The sequence below is a fragment of the Rattus norvegicus genome, chromosome 15 (genome assembly GCF_036323735.1).
Source record: "Rattus norvegicus strain BN/NHsdMcwi chromosome 15, GRCr8, whole genome shotgun sequence".
In the NCBI taxonomy this organism is placed as follows: domain Eukaryota; kingdom Metazoa; phylum Chordata; class Mammalia; order Rodentia; family Muridae; genus Rattus; species Rattus norvegicus.
This window is the reverse complement of record NC_086033.1, coordinates 66,644,365-66,665,084: the sequence shown is the minus strand read 5'-3', so window position 1 is coordinate 66,665,084 and position 20,720 is coordinate 66,644,365. Positions and strand designations below refer to the sequence as shown.

Sequence of the window (20,720 nt, the reverse complement as noted above, 5' to 3'; positions counted from 1 at the left end):
TGGGAATATGACCTAATTTCTTCATATTAAAAGTGTACATTATTTTAAAACATTCATTTTTATACATAATTTTATCATCTGCTGGAATTCTATGCCCTTCCTCATATCACATCATGTAAAGTCATTTACTTCATTAAAAGATGGTCTTTCCTCAAAATTTTACTAGGAAGAGATAGATATAAGCAAATCATAAATGGTTGGATTCACTCTTAATTCAATCTCAACTATACTCTAACTATAAAACCTACAATCAAACAGCCTAATGGAAGTGGGTATTGCTTTCTGGGGCTTTAACACAGAGCGAAATAAAATTTTTAATAGTTACTTAAGTATTAAGAGTAAAGACATTGAAAAGCTAGCCTTGTCGTTTTTACTGCTTCCAAACTGACATGGAGTTCTGCCAACAAGAACTGAATTCTCCTTGTATCATGGAACAGAGTCTTTTGGGAGAAATAGACTGGATCTTTCATAGATCTCCCTATACTGTACATTCACACACGTTACTTCTTCGTGCAGCTGACTTGGTGACAATGCTTCTCCTGTTTTCTGCATTTCTTCATATCACGCTATTAGGCACTGGAGCAGCAATGGGGCAGTACAGACCATCCAGCATACAAGTATCAGACACACAGAGCATGGGACCCATGGAACAAGCAGGCCAAGGTAAGGCTTATTGCAGTGAAATATGTGCTTTCTTTAAAAGTAAGGCTAGTTTAAAACAGTAGGGATTTTTTTCTTTCTATGTAATAATTACATTTATTTGACTTTGTGAAGTATTGCTAGAAAAAATAAATATGGGTTCAGGAGAATAATGAAAGTGTTTTGAAATATTGAAATATATTGAAAATACATTGAAAAAGTAAATTGAAAAATAATGGAAATATTATATAAATCTCCTTGCCTATTACAAGTCTGAGGTGATGAAGAAACAAAATTTTCTTAATCTGTATACTTTTTGTCTTTTTTTTAGATGCAATGACCATTTCCAAGACATATGCAAGGTGCACTGAGCAGTATGAATTCAAGTTTCACCCTAATTATATTTAACAGTTGGTAGCCTGTATCTTCATCATCCTGTACCTGAGCCTGGATTCAGTGAAGCATTGTCATGTGCCTCAACCTGAATTAGGTAAAGCTGCTTCTTTTTATTCCCATAATGACAAACAAACAACTTCAAGGAAAACTTTGACTACAAGTAAAATGAAAATTGCCAAACTAAATAGATGTCACATTGTTACAAAAGTCCTGGCTAATTTTAAAAGTATCTACAAACTTTGCAATTCTACAAACTTGATAAACCCTATCTTGTACCATAGTGAAAAGTCTGTATCAAGTTCTTTATTACTGCTAGGAAAAAGCCACATATAAATATTTTGTACAAGATCAGGGAAAATAGAGTACAGAGTGTTAGCAGGAAAGTCAAAGAGAAAAGGAAAGTTGGAAAATAGTTAGAAAACATTAGGATCACTGTAAATAGTATTTACAATGGTATACATTAGGTGAACTTTCATGTGTTGTGTTCAGTGGGGCATATGAGGAAGAATGAAGAAACTTTTCTCCTCTCATCCTAAGAACAGTTTCTGGAAATTCACGCATATTAGTAAGTTACATTCTCCCTCCGAATAAAGGATTATAAAAGAATATGTGTTCGTAAATACATACATTCATAACTGTGAACCACACATCATTACTGTTACCTACAATTGTTTATAGGAAGGTAGAGAAACAAAGGAAAGGGAGAGAAAATGTTATTTGGCAAGAACAAGAAGAAAGTTAAAAGCAGAGGGTCAAACTTGAGAAAAATACAGAGAAAAGAAATACAGAAACAAAAATATCCAAGAAAGAGGAAGACAGAGGGAGTGTAAAGAAACAAGGAAGAAAGAATGTAGGGGTTGTGATCCCAGAGCTTTAAAAACTGCAAATATAAAAGCTTATGATCTTATCAGTAACACAGTGTCCATGTTTAAGAACAATTTCCATGCTTATTGATTAAAGTTGCTTGGAAAGCAAGAGACTGGATAGATTCTGTGTAATTAGTACACAGTAGCCATTTGGCTTTTTATAAACACCCAACTAATTCACTCAAAGAAGTATACAGTTTTAATATAGACAGCAAAATTCTCATCAGCTGTGCTCGGGGATGTTCAAAAATTCATTCAACATTATTCAACTAAAAAAAATACTAGTTTTGTGGAAAAGAAAAATTAAAAGAGAAATTCAAAAGTATGTGCATCATCATTTATTAAACCTAGCTATAGAAGGTTATAAGTTACAGGACTGTATTTTAACATTTGAGTTTTACTTTGTACGGGCATGATGCTTAAGCTTTACATCTTGGAGAAGAATAAAATGTGGGTTCATACTGTTACAACTCTATCTTTCTGCAGAGTAGATGTATTTTCTCAGAACAAAAGGGATCTGAACTAACACAAAACTGAATGTGATATACTCCTTTTGTTTTTGTTTTGTTGTGTTATGGTTATTTTATTTGTTAGAGATAATAAACATTTGTAAATCCTTTCTTTTTGGCACAAGCAAACAGACCAACACACCAAAGCAAGCAAACACTTAGGTTGATTAAGTTTTGCGGAATATAATATTCTTCATTAATGATACTCTTCCTTTAGTTCATCGCCAATACGCACCAAAGCACATTGCATTAGCCAACACAAATATTTTTATCGTCAACAGTGAATAAGAGCTATTCCAAAGATATACCACTTTCTGAGACATTATTAAACTAGTAACATTATGAAGCACAAATCATAAGTTAAATCAAAATATAACTGAGAAGACTAAAAAATGCATGCAGTCAGACTAAATCCTATTGGATAAAATGAGTAAACCCTGTTTGTGAAGTAACTATGCTATGCCATTTACATGATTTTAGATGTGGACATTATGTAGATCATAAAAGTAGGGAAACAAGATTTTATGTTATCTCAATAGAATAAATGGAAATTCTGAAAATTCCAAATTATCCACATCAACTCTAGAAATTTTCAGTAAATATGAAGTAAATTGTTCAATTGCATTAATTGTACAATCATGAAAATATAATATATTGTCAAATTAATAATAATTTTATGAATATATGAATGAACAAATATATAATTATATCATAATATAAATTTATAAAAATACAAATGTATTGCAATAAAATAATGAAGTCACAAGTATATGCTGTAATTGTAATGTGGATATGGCATATGAAAATACCATTGTTATATATATACACGCATATAAAATGTTGAGAGCTTGCAAGGTTTTCTCCCAGGCAAGGAGACCTAATTTCCTATTCATCACTGTAATAGAAGACCTACCAAGTTCAGAAAGGCATGTAAAATGAATACATGACATACAACATGTAAATGGATAAAGTGCGATGATCTGAATCCCAGGTCTATATGGACAAACAAGCAAACATCTATAATAGGAATCCTTCTCATGTGTTTGCATCACATTATGTATGTGAGTGTTTTCCTACATGTGTGGATATGTACCCTGTTCATACCTGGTGGCTATAGAGGTCAAAAGAGAGCACTGTCATCCCTGAAACCGGAGTTACAGATGGTTATGAGTCACGACATGGGTATTGGATACCAAATCTGACTCCTCTGCAAGAGCAACTAGTTTATTGAACTACTGAGTGATCTCTCCAGTTACCAACTGAGAGGATTTTTAACATGAAAAATCACTTTATAATATGCCACTGAATTCTCTTTGTATGTGTTTTTCTCCTTCGGGTGTGAAATGGGAGGTAGGGATGAAAATTTATGTAGAATCTCAGTTTCATTATGCTTTTTGCATTCCTTTTTAATTTTTTACACTTTTATAAAGTTGTTATTAAATTGCATTATATCTGTCATTTTCAGTGCTGTTTTTGTTATTTGATTCTTGGTCCAATATCAGTTTTATTCTCCATGTACATTATAACTATGAAATTCTTTTTCTAATTTCAGGTATTGTTTTTCATAGGTGGTTGAAGGCTGGATTTTTGTATAATCTATGATCTGAGATAACTATGTACTAGTGAAATGAACTTATCCTCTGATCTAAGGGATGGAATTTGGTTCACAAGCCTTTGATTTGGTAAAAAAAAAAAAGAAGAAGAAGAAGAGGAAGGACATTAATAAATACCAGTATTTTCCAATCCATATCAACTATGTTCCCTCAAGAGGTTCTTAGACATGATTGGGCTCTCTGGGATGTCAAAATCATCCCCTTCTAAAAGTCTAACTCATAGTGGGTGGTGTAATAGCTAATAAACCATGGCAAATATTGTTTTATATTTAATTGCCAGGGTGCGATTACAATAATCACAGATTTCATTCCAGCAACGCTTGCTTGCATGATGGTGAGACGTTTCCTATAGAATCCATCTTTCCATCTTTTCTTTGGCAGGGGCATATGTGAAGACAAGTATCCTGACATTTTTTTAAACATTGATTACAAGCTACAGTGTAATGGTGGGGTCTTCATTTATCTCATCCTACAGGTATTTTACTGGGTAAAGAATAACTTAAAATCATATACAAATTTCATTATTGTTATAATTACTGTTATTGTTAGTAATACAGTCATTGTCATGTTACAAATAGGATTTAAAATTATCAAAAGTTACTCTGGAAAATTTGAGTCATGTATTCTAGGCAATATTATCCTGAATCCACTGTCAAGCTTGCAAATTATTTTGACAATATTATCCTTGTACAACATACCTCAAATGATGATCACTTACATTAATAATCTTTTAAATCTTTAAACATATGCTATTAAATTATTTCCAAAATTAGAAACAACTTACTATGGTGTTTTTCACCAGGAACAATGTATTCTTTCTTAAGATGGTTCCCAGTGGTCTACATTTAGCCCTGTGTATTTCCCACAGAGCTCCTGGGGACTAAGCAACCAACCAAAGAGTACACATGGTCGGACCTATGGCTCCAGCACCATATGTAGCAGAGAATGGTCTTTTCTGGCATCAATGGGAGTAGAGAGCCTTGGTCCTGTGAAGGTTAGATGCCCTGGTGTAGGGGAATGACAGGGTGCTGAGGTGGGAATGGGTGCGTGGGTTGGGGAGCACCCTCATAGAAACAGGGGGCAGGAGGGATGGGATATGGAGGTTTGCAGAGGGGAAACCAGGAAGGGGGATAACATTTGAAATGTAAATAAATAGAATAACCCATAAATTTTTAAAAGAAAAAGATGGGTGCTGCCATTTACTGGAACTTGAAGTGAGTCTCTCAGAAGATTTGCCAATATTATTAAATCAATCTTTATGTCTCACATTAGTCTTCTACTCAAATGAATATAACTTTTCCTCATAGATTTTAGTATTTGACTCACTATCTTTTCAAAAGACAAATGAAGACACACTCTGCACTGAGAATACTTACTCAAATAACGTGCAATTGTATAATCATGAGCTATGGAGACAGAAATGGCCTCGGAAAACACTATATACAGATGATTACACTAGATACGCCTCGGCTATTATCATTTGGTTTTTACTTTGTATACAGTCAAGTGCATATTTGAAGCAACACAGAGTTCTATGAATTCTTCAGCATCTGGAGTCCGAAGCAACAAGCAGTATATAGTAAGCAAGCTGTGAGTCAATCTAATTTCCTCTTGTTCTCTCCGACCTCCACTACTAATGTTTAACACATGACAGCTTTGATTTCTCCTCTGTTATAATTAAATACTATATATAATTGAGAGATCTTACATTGGAATAAATGATTTTCTATTTGGGGAAACGAGGGGTTTTTTTTTAGTTTAACCTAAGTTAATATTTTAGTAGTACATTTATCACTAAAAAATAATACTTCAGCATGGCAAGACAACTCAGGTAAAATTGAGGAAAGAAGAGAATGAATGCCTGTAATTTGTCCCCTTCTCACAACACAAACAAAACCTTATGTGCATTTTACATACATCTAGCTTTGTATTTACATGCATGATATCTAGCTTGACTCCAGTTGGGGAGGAGAGTTTCTATAAATATTCATACTCAAATTTTTGTGACAATATTATTAATCTTTGAGGGGAAAATCTGGGAGCAACAATTGTAACACATTAAAAAATATGTATTGAACCTCATAAGAAAGTGAAATTTTCTCCAGAATAGCTATATATTTTTATAGTCTCAAAAAAGTTTAAAATATATTACTTGCATATCCATTGTATTATTACTGTTAAATGTTTTGTTTCATAAAGTGGGCATGTAGTAATGATTAACGAGTCCCTTGTTGTTAATTAGAGTGTATTATTTTTCACGGGAGTACAGGTCACTAATGCAATATGATGAATGGACTGTCCCAATCTTTTTGTTATCATGTCATTTAATTTTGAGAGTCTATTGTAATATAAAGTATTCCCCAAAGGAGTAGACTATCTTTAAATCTTGTCAACTGTTATTAGCAAGACTAACAATTATAATTTAACAAAGTTTTAGCTTTTAATTTTCTCTGGATCTTGCTTTGTGTGAAAGTTCTACCCATTAACTGATTTCCAATTTTTTTAAACCTTTATAGTTTAGTTCTTTGAATGTTGATTATGATTCACATACAGGAGAGAGAGACAGAGAGAGACAGAGACAGAGACAGAGACAGAGAGAGAGAGAGAGAGAGAGAGGCAGAGACAGAGAGAGACAGAGACAGACAGAGAGAGGAGGGGAGAGAGAGACAGAGACAGAGAGAGACAGAGAGAGAGAGAGAGAGAGAGAGAGAGAGAGAGAGAGAGGCACTCACAGGCAAGCATGCAGGCACTTGTGTACATGTGTACAAGCATGCGTGTTTGTGTATAAACTGTGAAGTGTTGATCATAGTTCATTTCCACTGATTTACTATTGAATTGATTTTTCATTTTTGTCAAAACTCAATTTGCCATATTTGTGCAGGCTGACTTCTTAGCAGTTTCTTTTGCTCCATTGATCCCTGTTTCCATTCTTAGAATAATACTGCAGGGTCCTGCTTAGTATACCTTCCATGCAGCAGTGAGACTCCATCTCAAGTCTTCTTTTTTGAAATTGTTTTAGCTGATCTAGTTCAAGTGTGTTTCTGTATAAATTTTAAAAATGACCATGCATGTATGTATAGAGACTCCTTCTACAAATTGAATGGAATTCGGTTTTATTTATTGATTACTGAGAAAGACTGACGTCTCTACTGCTTTCTGTGTTCTGATCCATACACAGGTGCTGACTGCCCGTTTCCATCTCTGAAGAAGGAGGGAGTACTGAATGAAAGCGGAAGTAGGTCTTTATGTTGTAAACATGACAAAGGAATCATCTTACTCCATAAACTAATTGGGGGTTGAGGTAGCACACGGCAAACATTTGTCTAAAAACCTCTGGCTCTCACACACTGTTAAATCCTGCTCTGGGTATAGTAAATTTAGATGGTCAGGGTTCAGACTCAGGGATAAAGAAAAATTGCCTTGAACTGGGGACCTGGGGTTGATTGTACACATCGATGCCAGGGGTTTGAAAACAAAACAAGTTAGATGCTTCCTTTAATTCAAAGGCACTGCTTTCCACATCTCTAACAAGCATTCTTTTTGCAGCAGACTAAACACCAGGGAATGTTAAGAGGGAAATAATTCATTTTAAGCCCTTTCAAACAGACTTTCCTTCTGATAGTTTTGCCTTCACCAGAATATATGGTTTGGTTCTTTCTACTTTGCTGAAGTAGGCTACGGCATTTTAAGCCACTACTTATAAAGCTATATGACAGCACCTATGGCTTTGGAATTTCTAAAGTGCATGAAGTATGACAATAACTACATTTATCGCTGGCTTTAGGAATAATACATTTTATACAAGTATGGTATACTAGACATTTGTGTTCTCTTACAAAAGAAATAATAAAACACTGGATACTCTTGTCATGTTGAGAAAAAGCCTGTGTTCCTCGAGATGAAAGTAAGAAAACAGGAACTGCTAGTCCCTGTAAATAAAAATATTTCACCTAACACTCAATGAGCATGACTTCGACTGTTTTGAGGTGATATGGTGCTATGTTAAAATCTTCTGCAAATGTTAACTGTTCTATAAATGACACTGATAACTTTAATAACTAAGGTGCCAGAATGTAATTATGTAACTTATAAATCTTTAAGGAAATCATCCTTGACAAGAGAGAAATTGAGATAATTAAAAGATAAGATAAGTGCTATTTTGTTTTCTAATGACAGACACAATGCAGAAAATGCAACTTATTCCATGGAAGTGTTTGCTACGTTGAGTTGTGGAACCAGGGTCACCGATATGCCTCTAAATGCTATATATGCTTGCCCCTCTTCAGCGGTGTAGCATCTGCCACTACGGGATGTCTTATGAGAGAAATAGAATCATATTTAGCAGTTGCTTTTCTAACACTTCCATTTCCATTCAATACACTCAGCTTCTGAAGCCAATCTTCTTCCTTTTAAGTTCCTGCATAGGTGGCACTGCAAGCACAGAGTTCTTTCTTTTCTGCCTTTTGTTATCTCTCAGGCAGACTTTTTGTCTCCAGGGACTGGGTTCTTCCCTGCCTGCTTTCTCTCCATCTCTATAAAAAGTTCTGGAGGATGATTTCCTCTGGAAGGGATACCTAAACTGGGTTCTCTGCAACTGAACCTTCAGGACCTCAAACCTTATACGTTGCCAGTAGATAGCCACTACAATTTTGAAAATGTTTCTTTCCAGCTTCTTTTCTACATATCAGTGTCTAGAGACAGGAAAAGAAATGTGAGGGAGGTCAGCTAGCAATATTATTTTACTTATAACCACTATGAATACTGAATTTTCTGATAGATGCATTTCCTTATAATCAGAATTTATTTATTTTAAGGAATGTGGCAGAAACAGTTTTATGGACTAAATTATAGATTCAACCCTGTCTTTAGAAGTCCAATTCACCTAGGCATTGTGGAAATGCTTTGAAATCCTATGTCACTGAATTTGGATGCCTGTTTTTGGAGAATTTTGTACATTTGGCAGCGCTCTGTCATTTATTAGGATCTATGAAACAGTATTATTGACCATTATTATGTGTCCATCTCAGTTGCCAGCATAGAAACACTAGAGTTATTGTCCACATTCATTTTAAACAGAGAAACTGCTGCTAAGGGACTGCCACTGACTTGCCTGTCATCTACCCAATTCATTTCCAAGCCGTGACACTTGGCAGGGACTTTTCATGGCTCCCCAGTTCTATGCTGGCTCTCTCAGATCAGAATGGAAAATAATAAACCATCTCGATATTTTTAGAAATGAGTTAATGAGAATTTAACAGAACTTGGTTTAAAGGGCTCTTTAAAATTATTATTATATACTAAGCAAATTAGGTCTATTATTCTCCCTAGAAAGTTTTCAGAGTGACTGGGCTTTTATCTTTCTATACTTACATGTTAAATTATTTTAAATACTGAATATATATACAAATATATAAATATTGTAATAATTAGATTTTTTCCCTTTGACTAGCACCACAAAAGGACTATAATATTTGGATATTATTTCCAAATATCCAAGTGCAGCCATGAGGCTTAAACATATGATTACTTAACAACATTATACTGAAATAAACTGACAAAACAGGCACTTATAAGTACTTACCTTATAGATACAAGAGAAGTTTAAGACATTATGTTTAACCAATCATTATATAAAATTCTCAAGCAAAAATAAAATTAAAAACTAGAGCCAATTTCATCAGCTCATTTTGTTACAATACTGAAGTTAAGAGTGCTAAGAATGTAGTGATTTTCTACTAAATATGTTTCAGTGGCCTTATGACTCATAATGCAAAACTATCATTCAAAAGACAATGTCAATTATTACTTTGATGTGGATGCATTTCGTAGGCAAGAGCAAAGAATAAGAGGAAGAAGTCTACTTTCTTTGTGACTTTGAATGACTAACTCATGTTCTCACCATTACAGGTCATTTTAACTCTTAAATAATAAAGAAAAGAAAGTGATAGGGTTCAATTTGAGTTGGTGTATGGATTACTATTTTTAGTCCTTCTTCTATCCACGGCATGATGAATCAATTATTACTAAGTATAAACAAGTTAGCCAACCCACCATTATTCAATGCATTTTATTACTGCTAATAAACACTTAGGAGTGTTCTAAAGTCCTCAACATTTCCTATGGGCCTTAAAAGTCCCACATATGACACAGAATTTAGAATTTCTAAAAAGTCAATCCAAAAGTCAGATTCCTGTTTTAAAATAAAAGAGTAGTTTTAAAATAAATTGTGGAAACTGAGGATAAAATACACAAGTAATAGTGGACTTTTGTTCAGAAAGGAATATGACAAAATGATGATTATCTCCGGATTTGAAAACACTGCTAAGTATTCACAGAATAGTTAGATACTAGAATATAATTTCTATGAAGCATAATAGTAAATATAAGATGCAATATGTATGACTCAAAAGGAATGGTCTCCTTTTGTTTGGTAGTCATATATGAAATTAAAATCAACAAAGGTCCTTCACTAATGCTGATATTCTTAATTAAGAAACAAAAGTAAATTAGTATCTCTCCTCTTTATCACAGTGTCACTTGAACATTGAACCCTAAGAGTGAGTGCATTTTACTTGGATTGGTGACTTTAATTCTAAGAAATTTCTTCCACTAAGGAAAGAATTGTCCTGACAAGATGACAGTCACTTAATGAAACAGTAATTCAGACCCTTCAAAAGCTAGTTTGGAATTGGACATAGCTATTTTCACTTTGTTGGAAACTGTTTGGAACTCATTTTGCATAATTTATTTACACACCCATAACTAAAAACAAACAAACAAACGACAAACAAAAACCCAACAGTTCTGTGTCACTACTGCCTTACATGAGTCTTTGGCCCAGGATTCTTTCCTTGCCTAAAAGAAAATTCTATTTGAATCTTGCTCTTTCCTTATTCCCAAACTGCCCATGGCTATCTCTGTGTTTGTTACTCAGAAATGACAGTTACTAGAGACTTTGTTAATCACATACCTTAAAGTGTTAACCATCTAGCTGTTAGAGAAAGGCATGTCTTAGCTATAGCTCAGCGTTTAACAACATGATTAAAACATTTGCCATTTATTTCTGTACTTGGAAATAAGAAATGCCTTTATTTGAACTATTTTTAATTAGGTTACAACCTAGAAAAGCAAAAATAACGTCACTTTTTCCCCTCTGTAGCACATAGGCATTGATCATAGTAGATACATTTGAAAAGCACTTGACTGAAAAAAAAACCTGCTCATATTTTTTTTAAAGTGGAGCCCAGTGTTAGGTGATTTGTAGCATGTTTATGTTCAATTCCAAAGTACTTAAAAACTGCACAAACAGTACCACCAGGGAGCACCTGAAAATGAAACGCACTTATACATACACACGGCTTCCTGAAGTATATTACAAATTCCTCTGGAGAACTCTTATGATAAGAGTAAGTAACTGGGTTTTCGTAATTTTTCCCCCAGTGATACTGCTCTTAGCTCTGTTACTTCAAAAAACCCACTGTCTCCTATCCATGGTGTGTCATTTGGATGCTGTGTTTTCTTCTCTGCTTGACAAGGTGATCACACTACTTTAAGGCAACCCACCCCAGTCCAATATTGCCCTCTAACCTCATGATGTATGGGGCCAATAAGAACACGATCTTTTTCTCTTTTTTTGATGGGGAAAATAGTATCTGTGGACTCGATGGAAGACCACTACAAACAATGTGAATCAAAATTCTTTTGAGTTAAAATTCCTACATGTCATTAATGACACATGTGACATTTATGTGTGCTACACTTACTGTAGTACTCCATTTGTTGTTCATATTTATCATTGTTATTTGTATTTTATGGACTTATGAGTCTTATCCAAATAATATTTGTTAATCAAGTATTCCTTCTTTTCCAGTGCCAGGCTACGCGGTATCCAACGGCTTTGCTCCTCTAACGGTTATGCGTTGAATAAGCACAAATAAAAACGTGGATATGTATGAGACAGTTTGGGTAAGAAGAAAAGAATCATAAAAAATCCCGTGATTAATTAAGTTAAGAAGCACAGACGGCTTAGGGAGTCTTTTAATTTGGAAATTGTTCTACTCTACAAGGCCAAGCTAGAGAAAGAAGCCAAGCCCCTGTGTTCTACACAGGTTCTGACAAATGTTCAATGTACAGTATGCAGATGATTTAAAGAATTTTCCTACACATTGATCTGAGGGTCAAGAACTAAAAAGTAATACCTCATAGTACCAATGATCCACACCGTGTGATATTTTGAACAAATATGCTTTTCAACATAATACAGTAAGTAGCATAAGAACTCCGAATGTTGTATCAGGCTAGCTTCCTGTACAGATGTAGGCAAAACTTTCAGACTTCAATTTATACATAAATTGGCTGACTTCAATTGCACTTGTATGCATTTGTATTTATTTTTAACCTTGATTTTTGATGGAGTGTGTATACACGTTTGTGCAAGTGTGTGTATGTCTGTGGGTTGAAGCCAGACTGCTAACCTAAGTGTCTTCCTCAATAATTCTCAACTTCATATTTCCATAGAAGTTCATTCACTGAACCCAGAGCCCCGTGATTCAACTAGATTTAACTGGGGAGCAATCACTAACGGAATCCTGTGTCAGTCTGAATAGCACTCAAATTCAGGTATGCATTAAATGTCATGCCTGGCATGCTTCCTGGGTACTGGGGATCTGAGCTCAGTCTACAGGCTTTGCAGCAAGTATTGCGCACACTGAGCAATTTCCTAGCCCCTGTGCAAATGTTCTGATATTAGTTGTTTTATAATTATATTGACATGTCATGAGTTGAATTGTCTCAATGCTTCTCTGTTTCAAAAGAAAAAAGTAGTGTTTAAAGAAAACATGTATCCTTTCACTTCAAAATTTAATTTGTTAATTTTAAAAATCTGAAATATCTAGAATCCAAATTTAACAATGTATTCTAAAAAAAACAAATTTCCTAAAATGTCTACTTAAAAAAAAAAACCAAAGGAGGAAACATAACTTAGAGAATATAAAATGACAACTTAAAATCCAATAAATTATTTTACTAAAATTAATTCAATCATTATAAATATATCATATATAAATATTGATTCTTTCTTATATGGTGCTAAGATTTGGAAAAATCAGTTTTTTTTATGAATCACGTGTTGATATTACTTCCTGGAGGTTTACTGCTCCAAACTGTTTTATCATCTTGAAGAATAAGCAGAATGATAGACATAAATATTTATTTAGTACCTAGTTAATATTAAACATGTGTTTTACAATATGAGTGATCATATTTAATTTTAATCGCTGTATCCACCATAAAAATGTTGATAGATTCTACAAGAAAACAGAAAAGTAAGTCAAAAACAAGAAAGCACTTCTGCATGGATGGAGGAGCTGTGGTTTTGTTTTGGTTTGGTTTTTTTAAAGCAGGAATCATGGGAATAGAAGGTCAATGTAAACAATCTGTCTACAGAGTGTAACTGTTGAAATGAATTATATCCACTGACCTACACAGAATTACCCACTTAGAGACAACACTTAACTGCACTATCAACCTTCAAAGACGTCTGTACCATACTCATATGAATGTAAGAGAAAGACAGTTTACTATAACATGTTCAGATCACATTTAAAAATAACAAGCTGCATGCATATACATGATCAAAATAGAAATCAATACTTCCCCTAAACCCTTGCATTAGGCCATAAGTAATCCCTAAAACTCCTTTACATTTTATATCTTTGGAAGAATAGCCATGTATACACATTTCATCCTAGCAAGGACTGCTATATCATCTCAATAGAGAATGTGTTACTCTCTCAGCAGGAAAAATACCTGTTCAGAATAAGCAGAATCAATAAAATATATACAAAAATTATAATCTGCTTATACTTGAGTCATGTGGATATTTATAATTGAAAATAAATTGCAGGTTTATACAATGAAAGGTTAGCAATGACCGTGTCTGATTGGTAAATTATAGGTAATTAAAAATATAAATGAAACTTGTTCTATTTTCAGTCAACAATTATGTAACGAGTCCTCACCATATCCAAAGTATAGTTTTGGTATGGTGTTTTAAGAAGAATTTTTACAGTACGATTTTCTCATTAAATTTGGTGGAAGGAGCATAGTTAAATTTTGGTTTTAAAGAGAGAAACTTGAAGACTAAAAACTGCCAACAATGGAAAATTATCTCATGAAGTTTGCATCTAAAGGCTTTGTGGTGGGTAACTTTTTGTTCCCTAAACAAAATTTCTTTGGATGCACAAACTTTCAAACAAAAAACTCCATGAAATCCTGGGCAGAGAAGGAGGGCACAGTCCTGGGATCACATGTAGGAGGTTCATGCCTTGAGGGCAATTATAGAACCAGGTCCAATGGCACAGCAGCTGAGCCCAAGCCTGCAAGACTGCAAGTCACTGAGTCTGAGCTGTGTAGCTCTGGAAGCAGAAATTCTAAGCAGGGCAGATGTATCATCCTCCTAAAAGCCGGAGCCTGAACTGCCGTAAGTGTTTGTCTCATCCCCAGTTCTTCACAATTCTCAAGGGGTTCAGAAACCACTGAGTCCTTTCTGTTTGCCTGTTTAGTTTGTTAGTTTATTAGTAGTATATTAGACATTTTAGGAAAAAATATACAACACAATTTATATAATTTTCCCTAAAAGAAATAAAACACCAGGTGTTATATTCTTGAGAGTCTACTCTCTCCTTACTGTTTTTACAAACTAGAGATTTGGGACTTGCCGTTTACAGGTTGAAAAATAAGGTTTCCCTCGCCCTGCAAGTGAATGTGTTGTTTCAAGTACAATCAGTTTATAAGTGCTGTACACTTAATACAGAAAAAAAAAATCCAAAAACGAATGAAGTTCGTTCTGTAACCTAATTAAGTTTAAGGATCCATTTTCTTGAGGGGGACAGAATAGCACAAGTACAGAATGGAGCATGAGTGCCACAGTGCGTAATAGCTCAAACTAAAGGCATGACAATAAGCTTGTTTTCCATTATTGCAGAACCAATAAATAAGTATAATGAAAATCACGACACATTATTACATTACTCTGCATTGCCTCTATTCATTTAAAAAAAAAACAAGATGAGTGCATTTAAAATACTTCCACATGTCAAATGACAGTAAGCTTTGCAATTGAGAGGATGCTGAGAGGAATATTTTAAAGAGCAGATGCCTAGTCTTATGAGGCTTATATCAAGATTATGGTAGGAGAACAAGATATGTAAGCAATAACTACTTCACACTAAGGTGGTGGTAGCATGGCATCCGAACATTTATGTCTTTCATTTGCACTGTGTTTTCTTGATATTATGCAGTCAATAAAAACCAAATTAAAAAAAAGCTTTAGCGAAAGCTTCCATGTCAATTAGCCCTTGGATAGAATCTCCTGTTTCCCTGTGATTTAATATACTGGGATTATATTAACAGCGCGGGCTTGTAAATAAGGAATATCTGGATCCGATTAATGGGAATAGACTGCCAAAACAATCAGCCTCTAACTTAACAAGTTTCTAAGTATTTAGAAAAGCTGTGAAATAGGATTACAAGGTTAAACTGTGTACATCTGGCTAGCCACTATATAAATATTTCAGAAATGTGATCTCATGGGCTGAAGAAACACCTGTCTAATCATGAGTCTTTTCCAAGATACATGAACTTCACTGAGCAGAGGAGTGTATGAATGTTGACAAGAAATCTTCATCAATTTGCATAATTTACTTCTTATGCTAGGCACATAATTTCGTCATGTTCCTCTCTTCTAAGTGAACATACAAAAGCATTCTGGAATGACTCTCTGCCACCACGCATCTGTTGACAAAAAGTGCCCAATTCTTTTCCATGGACTGTAGCACGCAATTGAACTGCAGTTAGATATTTGAAGCATAAATTTAGGATGCCATGGAGGCTGCGAATAATTAACGAGAAGCAGAGGCCTGTCATAAAGTAGCAGTCACAACTTGGGCAGTGCTCCTAGTTTATAGAAACCTTAATGATGTAGAAAATCAGATGTTCTTCACCAGACTCAAAATTGAACCACTGTGTTGACTCTTTGTCAAGTACACACCACCCCGTTAAGCTCGATGTTAGTTTAGATTTTTAAGAAAGGAGTAATTAGGTTGGACATGTGCAGTGTAGGGCACTCACCAAATTATCTTAAAACACTCAGTGTGAAAACACCAGCTTTGACTCTCTAGTCAAAAAATGGAAGCTAAAGGTCATGGGCTCAAATTTCTAATGACATTTCCTGAGAGGAGATGGGCGAAATGGACGCTAAAGATTGGATGGTCAATGCTTTCATGCACTATGTTTCATGTTTTATGTACCTTAATTTCCTAACGAGATGATGGATTATTGCAATTAACCAAGTGAAATGATACCCCACTTCCCTAACCGGCATATTTCCAGGGGACACCAAACCAGTGGTCCTTTCCTTCTCCCACCCTCTCAGCATGCTATTCTCCGTCCTGAAATTCTCAACCAAGACTACAATATTTCTAAATAATGTATAACTCCTTGGAAATTTCATTTTTGCTGTAGTGTGATGAATATTTAACACAAACAACCAAACTTATGCATCCTAAATTTCAATGGGAAATTTCAAGTAAAAGAAAATACATAATTTTTTTTGCCTAAATTTAAAATGAAGTTCCTTTGGTTGCACAATAAGTGAAAATGCTGGGCTGGTTGCAAGATGCATAGCTGTAAACAGAAAAGTTTACTAAAAACCAAAAGTGAATAAAATTTTCATTTTTAGATGTGACAGGTGAGAGAGGGTGTCTTCACTGTATCTTTTAGTGTACATGCCTGCCAGAAAGATAGAAAGGACTCATATTGTAAGGCTTCTTTTTCATTTCGTTCATATAAATTAATCAACCTTTGTATTTTTAAAATATATATATTCATTTCTAGAATTTAAAAGAACAGAGGGATTGTTTATTTTAACTAATAGTCCAAATTTTCTTGTCTACTTAAGTGCAATTTCAAAAAGAAATACATGAAACTATTTAATGCAATCAATAAATATCTCTCTCTACACTGAATTACCAACTATGTCAATCCGAGATATAAACATAATTCAGTTAATTTGCCAATAAATACTACCAAGGTTTGTCACCACATATATCTGATTTTTAAGTAGAAACCATTCCTGCAGATGTAAATACACAAGGAACTTTAATATATACGTTAACACATATTTGCCACTGGAAATTCACAGACAAAAAGACCAACATGGCAAAAATGAAAGCATTTCTGAGAGTTCAGGATAAGGTGAAAGCAATGCTTCCTTACATCTATCTCATTATTCTCTACTTTTGTTCATGGTGTTAGAGATTGGACTCCAGGCCTTGGACACAGTAGGAACCTGCTGTACCATTGAAGGACATGTCTAAATATTGGCTACCTGAGACAAAGTCTGACTGTATAATTCAACCTGGCCTACATCTCAAGCTCTGCTTGCCTGTGACTTCAAAGTACTAAGACCACAGGTGTGTTCCTTTACAGTGATTAGAAAGACGCTTGAAAAACCTTTCACTGTTGTTAAGCAGATGAGAAAAGTTAAGTTGGAGATCTTGTGAAATGATGCACAAATGCTTGAAAGCTTGCACTCTTGCAAAATCTTCAAGACTCTCAACATCATTTGGGATCTTCCAATATAGAAGATGCTTTGTCAATGGTCTTTAAAAAAAAAAAAGCATACACGTATATGTAAAATGTCTCAAGGAAAAGGCAGAGAGGAGAGAAATGAGTAAAACATGCACAGTTTATGACAGGCCCCGGGTGTGGTTAGTAATGTTTGATAGAATATCTGCTTCAATGCCCTTCAAACAAAGAAAGCTGCCAAACAGGCAGTTACCACATCTACCATATCTACATCCTCTGCATTCAGCAGAATGGCTGTCAGTGGGCCTTTCTTCCAAATCTCCAATGTTACAAAATGAAATTATAGACTTGAAGCACAATGTTTATGATGAGTGTGAACGTAAACGTCAGCAGCGAGAGTTTACTGTCTGCAGGCTCACCTCACTCAGTATTGAACACCACTAAATTGAATCTTTCAAGAAGTGTCTGTGTTCTCCATAAAATGTCGAGAAATCATAAACATTTAAAAATTCTAATTTATGCTCCTTTTTATATTATTCCTTTCCTTTATAGCCTACATGCTCTGGTTAAGCAGAACTACGTGACAGCTTTTTTTTCCCCCTTAGACGTGATACTATTCTACCACCAAAATATCCCCTCATTCCTTGAATTAATTTTTAATATGATTTGAAAATTTAATTTTCTTGCAACTTTTATTCTTTCAAGTCCCTTTATCCTTAGATGTGAATGAACCTTGCAGATAGAACTCAGATGGAGAGCACCTAAGTTTTAAAACAGCATAAAAGTAAACAATTTAATTTAATATTAACAGTATTTTACTATGTATTCATTGGACTCATGATTATGAATCAAAACCATAGATTTTGACTATAAGTTAAATAACAGTAGGAAAATAGGGAGTATGATAGCCCTCAAAATAATTTTTTTTTTTAGTATAGGCACAAGAATTAGATTAGCACCTACATAGTCAAAACAGATTTTGAATTTTGTGAACAAATGTGTGTGTGTTTATTCTTTATATATCTGATAATGGCAGTGTAATTTTCTGTTGATATTATCACATGACCAAAAGCATGTACAAATGTAATAAGCCTTAAAACTATACCTCAACAAATAGAACCAGATATTTATGATTCAACCATTATTTCATCTTATTAAAAATTACTTAAGGAAGTATTTGCATCTAAGTGCCTCAAAACATAAACAAAATGATTGTGGCAAATTATTGATTTCTTAGAATTGGATGAGATAGCTTTATAAAATGTATATGACAACTGAGTGACATAATTGTAATGCTGTGTAAGTCACAGCAAAGAATAAAAAGAATTTAAATAAATGACAATCAACACCATTGTCTCTTTGAATGCTACATACATATGCATATGTATGTATGTAAACTATATATAGTATGGAGTAATACTGAGAAAACTTGAGGCTAATAAAGACTGCAATCTTTGAACATCGATTTTCTCTATGAACGTGAAACATATCAGCAAAAATACACAGGCTTTCTTATTGCTCTTGTTTGAAAGGTACCAGGTCAGGTATAAATTATAAAAATTGAGATGTGCTACCCCTCTTCAATTATTCCACCTAGACAAGATCAATTACCTGAATCTTAATATCATGTAGCTGAAACACTCATCCAGGCATTTAACACTGTTGAAATTTGAAAGAATTAAAATAATCTACAAGCTGTGTGCAGACCACTTAGCTTTTCATCAAGAACAGCGCTTAGGCAGCACCACCACTTTAAGAGAAAAGAGATGAACTGGATGGAAAGAAATAGTTAATTCTCGCGTCCTAATATCTTTATTATCTGTCTTTTAAACGCTTAGGCGTCAGGTAGCTTTGAAACCAAGCAGGAAAAAAAAATTATTCTTTCAGCTTCTACTCGCGTTGATCCACTTTTGCTCTGTTTCTCAAGGCAGCCGAATATTCTTATTGTTTTACTTCAAACTTAACTCAGACCGCGGAGGATAGTAATGGGAAATATTACCCACTCCTTCCGTGAGTTGTTCCATGTCAGCTTTTTGCCTACGGCAAATTTAATGGCTGATTTGTGGATCTTTATTTCTGGAGATTTACTACAGAAACACTGACATAACCTTTACCCAGAGCAAACACTCACTCTAATAAGAAGGAGACACCGAACCCAAAAACGCACAAGGAAGAGAAAAATCCTGGCAGGAATTAATCTACCATTTTCACACTCTGCCCAAGGGAAGTATTGTAATTGCAAAAATTTACTCTAAGACTGCTGAGACTCATAGTAATTATGTTTCTTTTTTTTTTAATAGAAATAGCCACAGGTGGTAACAAATTGGGTTTTGAGATGGGGAACTGGGCATGTATTCTAACCCAAATTACGGTGTAATAGTCTTCATTATATAAAAAATTATTATGGAAAATCTATTCTTCAAAATAAGAAGAAAAAATATCAAATGTATTTCTCATGTTTCCTTTTTTTTCTCTTAGTCATTTGGATTCAGTATGACATCTCAGAACAGACCTTGGGTAATAACTTTCAAAGATTGTTCTGAGTGTTGGTTTGTTTAAAAAGATTGTTGTCCTCTTTCCCAACTTATTATCATCTAGGGAAAAATAATAATTTTCCCCTGAAGGTTAAGACTTAAACACAGCTAATAATTACTAACCATGGTTGTGGTGACAGAAAAGTACAAGTGCACTTTTTAGAGATGTTTACGTCGACCTATGAATTGATACTGAATTCTTTGTTATTTTCATACAGGTGTATGAAGTCCTACATATTACTCTAAGTTAATTCCATAGAATAAGGTGACTATTTTCTGTTAATACAGAGAATTTCACAATTCCTATGTCCAGTAAAACTCAATTTTATATATATATATATATATATATATATATATATATATTTCTCTCTGTCTGTCTCTGTCTCTGTCTCTGTCTCTCTCTCTCTCTCTCTCTCTCTCTCTCTCTGTGTGTGTGTGTGTGTGTGTGTGTGTGTGTTGACTTCTCCAACCTTGACTTCTTTAATCACAGATTTTTGAAATAAGGTTGGATTACAATATGAGTGCAGCTTTAAAAAAAAATGGTGGCAGTTGTTACTACAACTTAAGGCTCTGTAA

General features: G+C 34.3%; 1 protein-coding gene and 1 long non-coding RNA gene across 14 annotated transcripts in view; one reads left to right on the top strand and one right to left on the bottom strand.

The window, feature by feature from the left end:
• Positions 1-20,720, bottom strand: part of Pcdh17 (protocadherin 17) — a 93,459-nt gene that overhangs the window by 59,923 nt on the left and 12,816 nt on the right. The window lies entirely within an intron of this gene.
• Positions 587-18,952, top strand: LOC108352949 (uncharacterized). 2 transcript variants are annotated; one of them, XR_005494147.2, is made up of 8 exons: positions 596-663; positions 971-1,129; positions 4,405-4,498; positions 5,526-5,613; positions 7,202-7,258; positions 11,894-11,988; positions 12,541-12,642; positions 17,338-18,952. It is a non-coding gene; the product is annotated as an uncharacterized LOC108352949 (long non-coding RNA). The 2 variants fall into 2 exon arrangements; XR_001841394.3 differs by having other exon boundaries at positions 587-663; positions 11,894-18,952.